At 35.2% G+C, this 11,842-nt stretch overlaps 1 long non-coding RNA gene across 1 annotated transcript in view; it reads left to right on the plus strand.

Annotated features, from left to right (window-relative positions):
* The first annotated feature begins 2,650 nt into the window (after positions 1-2,650).
* LOC118764093 overlaps positions 2,651-11,842 on the plus strand; it is a 26,672-nt gene continuing 17,480 nt past the window's right edge. The window contains exon 1 of the long non-coding RNA XR_004999884.1: positions 2,651-2,967. This is a non-coding gene — a long non-coding RNA (uncharacterized LOC118764093). The remainder of the gene's footprint in view (positions 2,968-11,842) is intronic.

Below are 11,842 nucleotides of genomic sequence, written 5' to 3' on the forward strand. Positions count from 1 at the left end.
CCCGTCTGATAAGAGTACACTAGGCACATGCATCACAACTATATGTGCGCGACATGGTGATCTCATATCAAGATAAACAGCACATAACCTTGCAGGTGGGGCCCAGTTAGAATTTTGTTCTGGTCGAGTAGCCCATCCCGCTCAAAAGGTCCCTGAATAAGGATGTTGAACGAAACACCCCTGTTTCCAAAGGTGAATTATTCAAACCCCAAAGAATCCCTCTCAACACATGGCTATGATGCTCCCCCACTACTTCTGCTCGTGATCAGAGATACACATGTCAGCAGCCACTAAGGGACATGCTCAACTGGTTAAGGTCAAACAACTGACAAGCAAATCTGTGGTATTGAGCAGAATATTTGCTGTAGCCCATCTTTTATACCAAGACAAAACAATGTACATGATAACACTTCCAATCAGTTAAGATCAGAAGCCATGAGAGCCACTGCCTGGTATTATTATTATTAGTAGTAGTAGTAGTAGTAGTAGTAGTAGGAGGAGGAGGAGGAGGAGGAGGAAGAGTAGGAGGCGGAGGCGGAGGGGAGGGGGAGACGAGGACCAGAACGACGACTGGATTTTCATCATGATTGTTATAATTGTCATTCTTTCTTTATTATAGTTAATGCCATAAGTATTGGTAATATTATTGATTGATACATCTTTTCAATACTTTATTCATATATAAATAGCTACGCATTAATCCAGTTTCACATCTCGAAACACAAACATTCAAACTATCTTTGAATAACCGTTGATTCTTAAGCGTCCCCAAAGGTTACCAAATTTGGCCATCTTATAACCTTAATCCTAATGGCATGCCCCTTCCGACTCCTACTTTCCATATCTTTCTTTCTCTCTCTCTTTCTCGCTCACTTTTTCTTTGTGCCTTTCCTTTTCACTCATCATCTTTTACGGGTTTACCCTTTTAAGATTCGTCTGCAAAGTATTATACACTTTATTCAACCCCAAACGATATCAATACGGCGTATTACCTTAACTACGAACTGCTTATTCAAACGCCTGCACAAAGTGACCATTTCTTTACCCTTTAACCAATGTTCGTCGTTATCTACTATTGATAAGTTTCAGAAAGCATCATATATTTAGTCTGGCATTTGAAGACATACAAATATGTATTGAAGCAACTGTCATACTTTAAGGCTTCACCCTGTTATTAAAAGGAATATTGTCGACACATCTATAACCTATTCTTTTAATTGTTTCTGTCATTTACCTGCGGCCGTGCTGGAGCAACGAATGATTTATAGACATATGGTCTAGTTGATCCATGCACTGCCTTTTATCTATCTTTCTATCCATCGACAAATATTTCTGTATACGTGTGTGTATCTATTTGCGTTTTCCATTCCTGATATATTTAAGTTCTTCCTGATGGTCGCTAACAAAACAAGAAAACCCTTTTCAGTAATGAGAGTTCCTGGTATTTATAAATATAGTGTTGAAATAGAGCATACATATATGTGTGTGTGTGTGTGTGTGTGAGCCTGCGTGTTTATGTGTGTGTATGTGTGTGTGTACAAATGCATATATATATATATATGTACACGCATATACATATATATATATAATGTGTATTTATACACATATACACACAGATACACATGTATATTTATACAGAGCAAGAGAGGGAGAGAGAGAGAGAGGAGAGAGAGAGAAACAATTATCCGAATAAACAGATAACTTCCTGTGTTTTATTCACAAAATATATATACATATATATTTATATTCATGTATGACTGTTTATCTGAAAATTTTGAGACTGCCTTCTCTTCTAACGTGTATACATGTATATATATATATATATATATATATATATATACATATTATGTGAAATAGAAAGATGAATAATCTTGTTGCAGATTAATCAAAAGTTTAACCGATACCTTGGTAGCAAAAATCACAGCAGAAGACAGCACGGTTGGCCATGGGCTCTTCGATTTGTTTTGCTCCGCCTCTGTTCTGTTTTTGTTTTTTCCAACGGATTTCCTATTTCTTCCTGAAGAGAAAGACACAATATGGTCTCATTATTCAATCGGAATTTGGTAAATTGTGCCTTTCGAAACACGTGTAGAATGAAATAAAACGATTTCTGTTCAATCTTCGTTCAACTCCATTTCTTCAATTCACTAATAATATTATATATATACATATATATATACATATATATATACATATATACATATATACATATATATATATACAAGTATATATATGTATGTATATATACACACATACATATATATAAGTATATACACATATATATGCATATATACATATATACATACATACATACATACATACACATACATAGACACACACACACAGATATATATAATTGTGATTCAGTTGAATTAGTTACTTAAGTTGAAGCACCAAGTCAGTGCGGTATTATCCGTACAACTCAAAGTAAGGTGAATAAAATAAAAATAAACAACAGGTATATCAAGGGGTGATGCAGTACGGCCGTTTTAAGCGGTACCATTTAATGCAATTATTACATCAATTTAAATGCAGGGCTAACCTCAGCTGCATAAATAAATAATAAATTTTAATCAGTTAGGCACATTAATATAATTTTACTTAAATTCTCTAATAGAGCAAGAAGAGGGTAAAAGTCCATATTGCTACTATTGTAGCTCAACATATACTACACTTCTAAGGACTGTATGAAGTTTGTTAGGGTCTTAGCTTGTAACGGATTATGGTGCATTTTTAACTTATTAGTCTTTTTTATCAACTACCAAATCTAATGTTAGAGAGTAGTGTCTGTTTAGAATGGATAGACGGAATGAGTTGACAGTTTATAGCTGGGTATGGTCATAATTATGGTCAGGATTTTAGGAAATGTGTAAGTAATTGTCTATAAAGGAGGCTGGTCAGTGGAAGACCCTAAATCAAGATGTTGATTACCAGTTAAAGGGGCAACACGCTAATAAAACCAATGATGTTAATACGGAGGGAATTATGATGGGGCACAATGGATGATTGGATATAAACAATATTGTTTTGTTGTATGAAGTTCTTTGAAGCCATCCGGTCAGCCGCCTGTATTTCATTGCCAACAGAGTAACATTTACATGGAAGGATGCATCATTAAGGATGCATCATGTAAAGGCCCAGGTATCGCATTGACTGTGTTTCTTGGATTGTGATCCCTCCACGTCAAGTGGATATAATTGGTAGAGCATTAGTTTTGCATGCTGACAGCATAGGGTTTGAAACTTTTCAGCATTAAATTGCATGGTATTTTTTGGGCCCACTTGTATATTTCATCTAACTCACATTGTCGGTGCATAGTGTCTTTATGGTTGTCTATCACCTGTGAAACTTTTGTATCATCTGCATAATTTGTGATCGTTGCTCGCTGTGTGGCTGAGGGCATGTCAGAGAGAGCCTTTATAAATATTAATGAAACAGTGCCTTGCAGAAAACCGCTCACTATTTGGGTGTTACTGGAGGTGGCCCCATTGCCTATTACTGCTTGACTTTTCTACCTTTCACAAAGTCACGCAGCCATTCTCCCAATTCCCCCATTATGCCGAGATCACGCAGTTTGTGACACATCAACTTTGTCGAACGCCTATTCAAAGTCGAGGTAAATCGCTTCCACTTTTGAGTGGTTGAAGAGCTGTTTCAACATCCAGTCATAGTATTGGAAGAGCTGAGTCAGGCGGCTCCGTCCTGGTCGCAATCCATATAAGGTTTCAGTCAGAAAGTCATTTTCCTCTAAGAAGTTGGTTAGCTTTCTTCTGACTATCCGTTCTATGACTTGGCTGTTGTGCGAGGTCAGAGACAGTCAGAGAGATAGGTCTGTAGTTTTTAGCCTCTGCTCTGCTACCTTTTTTATGAATGGGGCATATTTTACCTTCCTTCAGTTTGCTTGGAAGTTTGCCAGTTGCAAGGAATCTCTAGCAGAGAGACTGCAGTGATCGTGCTAGGACTCGCTTACATGATTTTAGAAGAATTACTGGGAATCCATCAGAACCAGCAGTTGAGTTCGGGTTCATCTTATCTATAGCTCTTATTATATCCTCTTCTTTTATATCAATGTAATTAATCATCACTGCTTCTGTTTTTTTTATTCGTACTGGCGAAAAAGGCAACTTCATTGCTGACTAACAAGTGTCCAAGGGGTTGAGTGAAAACACTTTTGTATTACTCATTTAGTATTTCACGTATTCTCATTGGTTTTCCTGTAAGTGAACAATCTTTTTCGAGGAGTGGCCCTACCCTGCAGTGCACTGAGGCTGTTTCTCAGTTTACTGGCAATGCCAAGGTCTCGTAGCTTATGACATATGCTATAATCTATTTTATTAAATGCCATTGAAAAGTCAAGGGATATCACGCTGACATCTGAATGTTTCACAAACCATATACATATATAGATAGATAGGCGTACACAAGTATTAGCATTGTCTGAGCATGTTTCTGTGGTGCTTCTGTGTTTCTGCGTATATGTGTATGTGTACATCATTACGTTCTACATGTGTCATATATAAATGTAGGTATGCATATATGTTCGCACTATGAACACATGCATGCGTGTAGGGATGTATGTGCGTATATATATATATATATGTGAGTGTTTATGAATTAATGTATACTGCAGGTTTCCGACACACAGGTATCCTTGCAAGTTGGTTAACGCTAGATAATTAAATGTAACGTTGTATGGCATATCAATCTGTAAATAGCCACGAAACTTCATCGTAAATGTTACAGAACTGTTAATCCCATGTAGTATATTATGGGAATTAACAAATAGCAACTAAATGAAGTTTATTTAATATACCATCCATCATATATGTACGTATTGCTTACAGCAACCGTAATATCTGTCTACTACTTACATGCAGCGTAATTAAGGTTGAGAGTTCCATTTTGAAGTTTCTGAAATTCCCAACTGAAACGCAAGCAAGCCTACATTGTGTGCATATTTTCTCAAAATTACTCAATCATTTCTATGAACATTGCATTTGAAATCGGAATAGAGTCTGATCAACTTGACCTAGATTTTTAAATTGTACTACATTTAATTATGAAGTTTCTTTCTTTCCCTTTGCTTAATGTTTGCCGCACTTCAATAGATTTAATTGTTTCAGAATTAATCGTAAATTACATTAACATACGTTTTTTTTTCCTTCGTATGAGAAGTAAATTAAAGATCCTACGTAACATTCACGCCTGATCACATTTTCCTTTCTATCTCTTTTTTAGATGCGGTATTATCTAAGTTTCTTCAAGCAATATTAGGTACATGCTTTCTTTTCACATCTTTCTCAAATTATTTACACTTGACAAGAATAGAAGTAATTTTCCTTAATTGACACAAGAGATATTAAGTAGATAAATACATGTATGAAATACAAAGCACTACTCATTGTTCTTTTGTGCACATCTAAACTACTGTAAGAAGTCGTAATATACGACAGAAAGTGTCAGACAATCGGTTCTATGAGACGGTTTTTAGGTGAGGGATTAACCAAAACCTTAATACAAATACGTACAAACACATCCATCCCACCCCATGCATATACAAACATATGTACGTATGTGTGTGTGTGTGTGTGTGTGTGTTTTTGTGTGTATGTGTGTGATTGTGTGTGTTTGTATGTGTGTGTATGTGTTTGTTTGTGTGTGTATGTGTGTGCATGTGTATGAGTGTGTGTCTGCACGTGTGTGTTTGTATATGCGTGTGTGTGTTTGTGCGTGTTTGGCTGGGTTTGTGTGTGATTATGTGTTTGTGCATGCGTGCCTTTGTGTGTGTTCTGTTGTGTGTGTATACGTGTTTTTGTGTGTATATATATATATATAATGAGTGATAGACAGACAGCCATATATACAGAGACCTATGCAGAGTGTAAGTAACTGACAGGGCCCGAAATATGTCATAGCCATTATTAGATGTGACAGCTTTGTACGTGCTCCGCACTTTCGTAATGAGAAATCCCCACCGAGAGTAAGGACGAACATTAGGAGCGAATGTAAGGGTCCCAGCAAACGCTGCTCATGTTCAGATCAATCTGAAGCAGCATTCTTATCACGGTACAAAAACTGTTTGAATATGTTGTTTTTGAAGGAGCATAGCTTTACTTCAGTATGCTCCCAGTGACCCTGTGCATAGGATCAGTGGAAGTTTGGCATTTGCCGTGTGAGTGACATATAGCTGGGGAAGGTTAGTGAGGATTGAAGAGGCATATAAAACCCATGACTGAAAATTTTTCATGTGTGCAAGACTGACGTTAGAAGCCTGGTATAAACTAACTTCTTGTAGACAAAACCGAACACTAGGGTGTGCTACAGTTGGCCGAGAGAGGTGCAATGTATATATATATATATGTGTGTGTGTGTATGTGTTATGTGTATGTGTGTGTGTGTGTGTGTGTGTGTGTGTGTGTGTGTGTGTGTATGTTATTTCAAAATACGCCCGCTAAGATAAGTTCCATTGTCTAAAGTCGTAAGACACACGCTGTTTTAAATTTTATTTTTGTTTTTTGTATTTATATTCGTATGGCATCGTCCGCCTTTCTGTCCCTGTTTCGTATACATTCGATCCTCTTTCCAAGAAATCTAATGCTCGCAGCTTAGTTTTTCCTTGGGGCTAGCCGAATCTGAGCGAATCTCAGGATTAATTAGCCGAAATTTGCTAGGACGATCCGGTTCCTGACTGAAGATTAGAGGCTTCGAATGATCCGTCCGTTTTTGTGTCGTCTCTTTGTGTTTTTTACGTTCTTGTCCCATTTTTATATATAATTATATATATATATATATATATATATATATATATATATATATATATATATATGTATACATAGGCGCAGGAGTGGCTGTGTGGTAAGTAGCTTGCGTACCAACCACATGGTTCCGGGTTCAGTCCCATTGCGTGGCACCTTGGGCAAGTATCTTCAACTATAGCCTCGGGTAACCAAAGTCTTGTGAGTGGATTTGATAGACGGAAACGGAAAGAAGCCCGTCGTATATATACGTATATATATATATATATATATATATATCTATATATATATATACGTATATATATATATATGTGTGTGTTTGTGTGTGTGTGTGTGTATGCTTGTGTGTCTGTGTTTGTCCCCTCAACATCGCTTGACAACCGATGCTGGTGTGTTTACGTCCCCGTAACGTAGCGGTTCGGCAAAAGAGACCGATAGAATAAGTACTAGGCTTGCGAAGAATAGTCCTGGTGTCGATTTGCTCGACTAAATGCGGTTCTCCAGCGTGGCCGCAGTTAAATGACTGAAACAAGTGAAAGAGAAAAGAAAAAAATATGCATCTTACTTTGATAACTTCGATAGGTTTTTATTCAGCAGAGGCGCAGGCCATGTCTGACTTAATAGCACCTCCTGGCGAAGTCTTTTAGTCATGTATGGAGCACATTTATAACACATGGTTGTATTATAAAACGCGTTCAAAGATGTATATAAATTTTAAAGAAAATTCATCACCAGAAGCAAGAATAAGTTTCAAAAGATACATGCGAATATTTAGGAAGTAACTGAAGACCTTATTTTACAAAGTACGTTGCCATTTTAGATATGAATATTATTTTTCTCTTAATTTCCTTATTACTTTTAGTTGTATTTTTGTTGTATTTTAGTTGTATTTTTTGTTGTATTTTAGTTGTGTTTTTTGTACTTTTTTAATTAAATATTTATCTTGTTTGTATCTCGGAAAGTAAACATGAAACTGGATGTTTTGACCCTGTAACAAGCACAAATGGAAGCATAGAAACAACACGAGACTTGCAAGAGAGACTGGGTAGACAACAGAAATTGAACTGAAACAGATCATTTGCATTATCCATGCAAGTTTTTGAGATTATCGATTCAAGCATTATGTTAAAGTTACAAATATTTATATAACTTTCAGGTAGGGCGTTTCATTTCTTTGAATAGAGCGATTCTGTTCATTAGTCGTCTGGAACACACACATATGGAACCAACTACAAACCTAAATATTGCACACACATACACACACTCACACACATATACAGATGTACACGCTAAAGTATATAGCAGATACTGTATGTATAAACAGATATTCGTCTGCTGATCTTATCTTTAGATCTCCACGGAGATTTTCATGTTCCAGTCTGCTTGTAGAGAACTAATGGACATTAGTTCTATGTAACTTAATGTATTAAAGTATTCCCTGCTGATACGTTCCACTTCAGCATTGCTAATGCAAATGAAACATCCAGGGCAGGATTCCAAATCACCAAAAATTGAAACGTACGTAGGAAGCAATAAATATGAACTCATGTTTCTGCTAATTTGTCATACGTACATAGATACCTACATAATGCATATATATACATACATGCTAAGATATATATATATATATATATATATAATATATATATATATGTGTGTGTGTGTGTATGTATGTATGTATGTATGTATGTATGCATATGTGTGTGTGTTTGTTTGTGTGTGTGTGTGTCACACTTGATGTAAATACATCGTCGAAAGGTAAATTTACTACGGCATTTGTCCTGGAGATAATATATCTTATGGACGCCCTGATTTCAAAAGCAAAATATATATTAAAGGGAGACAGAAATTGTCCCAGTAGCGGCTTGCGAGAACGCCATATGCATTTCTACTTCGCTTGGTTTGTATATAGTGTGTATTCATATTTACCAGCTTACTTAGTCCGAGTTTTTGCCATCAATTTACGAAAATAGGGAATAAACATTCCCTAGTTAATACAGTTCTATATTGAAGAGATGAGGAATTATATACATTATTTACATTATTTACATTTGACGGATATTTGTCCTCATCTTGTTTGTTGTTAACACAACGTTTCGGCTGATATGCCCTCCAGCCTTCATCAGGTGTGTTGGGGAAATGTCGAACCTGGGTTCTCATTTCTAAGGTATATTTCGATGTTATTACTATTATTACTATTATTCAGGTCACTGCCTGGAATCGAATTCGTAATCTTGGGGTTAGTAGCCTGCGCTCTTAACCACTACGCCATATGCCCGTATGTTCGATTCCAGGCAGTGGCCTGAATAATAGTAGTAATAATAATGATAATAATAATAATAATAATAATAATAATAATAATAATAATAATAATAATAATAATAATGTGATGCTCTGATGGTTATTGTATGAAAAGTGTTCTGCGTAGGATGTGTGCAGTGCCTAGTAGTGCAATTTTTTTTTCTTTCACATACAACATACAGAAAATTGCACTACCAGGCACTGCACACATCCTACGCAGAACACTTTCCATACAATAATCATCAGAGCATCACAACAAATCACAGCACATACCCAAGGAACACAGAGCTGCGCTCGGTAGTGAAGTGAAAGCACGCTATAAAAATATACTACTGAATAATAATAATAATAATAATAATAATAATAATAATAATAATAATAATAATAATAATAATAATAATAATAATAATAATAATAATGTATATAATAAACATTCCCTATTGTTGCGAATACCCGCTCAGCTGAATTAAAATATTAAAATAAGTTATATGCAACAGGAGAGGCACAAGCATATAATAGCCGTCCATATATCATAGTTAATGTAACTAAAGCATCGAAAACATCTCGCGTGGATGTACTATATTTCAAGACACAATAAATATTAGAATGGGACGAAAATTGTCCGAGCAGAGGCGAGCGAGAACATTAGATGGTGCCAGATGATAAGTAGGTGGCAATATTCTATCGAGAAAGAATATAAACTTTTTCTTAAATGTATTTTTCACTGAGAATATAAATCGAATTTCCCCAAGTGGAGAACGTTATTCCTTGTTCTGATTAGCAGATGTTGATTTTATAAATCCTTCTCGAGCAAACCCTACAATTCTAAATTATATAACCGCCGAAAGCTATCTAAATCTGTGCTGCATCGCGTATAGATTTATTGCTGGTACGTGCCTCATTTGGTTTCGTTATTCTTGCGTGGATATTTTTATTCATAACTTTTCAACACATAACACCGCCTGAAATTTTTCTAATTGTCCATGGGATTTAATTAAGGTGATATGATTAAAGAAACATATTTAAGAAGATGGAATTTGAAAGGAATTCAACTACGTGCGTTTACAAAGTTGTGATCGTTTGTAGAGTGTTGAAGATTGAGATAAGTTCCTGAGATCAAAGATTTGTATGCATGTACCCGCCACAAAGAAAAAAGAAAGATAAAAATTATGTGTGTTGAAGGGGAAAACTATGAGAAATTCAAGCGCATTATTATATATACAGCTGTATAAGAGAAAGCAGCTGTGAAAATGCATATTTGGCTGTGTCGACGTAAGCCATCGTGTATTCTTCTCATGAGAAACTAAATTAATTATATCTTGTTAATTATATCACTTTAATTATATCGTCTTAATTAGATCTCCTTAGCAAGGTTTTAAAAAAACACGGTTCTACTAAATATACCACCTTTAAAATATTCTTTTGACAACATATTTGTAACAACATACCTGAAAATTAGTAAAACATTAATAGAGAAATATAAATAATTCTATATTTATAACTAAGGAAGAAACAAATTGAATAGTGTTTCCTCCTTACGTAAGATATCAAACACGAAGCTAGATCTAAACTAAAAATATACTTGAATAAACAAGGCTTATTCGGGACTAAAATTTAACTCGCAAATAAAAATAAAATTTAAATAAAAGTTAAAAAAGAAAATGGTGAAGTATTTACTGACATTTTTGAAATGTATAATTACGCAGAAATTATGAAAAAACTTCTATTTTCGATGATCCATTGTAGTGAATTTTCTCTGCGAAATAGAGAGATTAAAATAACGTAATTAATAAATTTACCTCAAAGCAAATATCTGTCGTTACGTACTAGTTAAGTCTTTCTTACACCAAAAGGGAAAGCCCGAAACTAACGTCTTGTTTCTATCAACGAGTTTTACTTAGATAAACAAGCACACACATGCACTTCACTAATATATTCTCTCTCTCTCTCTCTCTCTCTCTCTCTCTCTCTCTTCCTCTCAAATGCAGTTATATACATTTATAACAAAATAATCTGTACCAATTACTGCAGCAGAATTAAACAGCAGTATACATTTTATTGTGCCTGGAGACAGACATTTTCTTTTAGTGCCTTATCCTTAACACACTCACCGGTTCGATTTCCACTCATATGTTTTTTCCAAATTTTCGTTGCGTCTTACAGCCTTTTCAATAGACGTTGACTCTGTCTGTTATCAGAGCTGCGTTCTTTTTGTTTGTTTGTGCGCATATATGTGAGTCAGTGTGCATGTGTGTGTGTGTGTGTGTATGTATGCGTGTATGCACCCACACACACATACATATGTGTACACACATACGCACAATGCAGTCTGAAGACTGAAACAACTGCAGGATGAAATAATAACGGAAAATCACAAATACCACTAATATAACTATTACTAATACAATAAAGACACAGCTGGCAATTGGTTTCATAAGGAAACCAATTACCAGAACCTTATCACTATTCAAAGAATAACATGCGATGTTTCAGAATGACGATCATGAATGATCAACTTAGTTCATTTGAATTCTTCTTCTCTTCTCTTTCAGCATGACTAAATCATGACAAATTGATTGAAATCGGTCGCATCTTTTGATAAAAATGTAAATATTTCTTTCATTTCTGCATAAGAATATTTTGAATATAGATGTCCTCTTGCTTTTTATATGTTCACAGACACAAACACACACACATACATACACACACAGATATGTGCGCTCATAAAAACGATTAAGCATCACGCAAAATGAGATATACAAAATATTATAGAAACATTAAATACT

Source organism: Octopus sinensis, linkage group LG7 (assembly GCF_006345805.1).
Source record: "Octopus sinensis linkage group LG7, ASM634580v1, whole genome shotgun sequence".
NCBI lineage: Eukaryota > Metazoa > Mollusca > Cephalopoda > Octopoda > Octopodidae > Octopus > Octopus sinensis.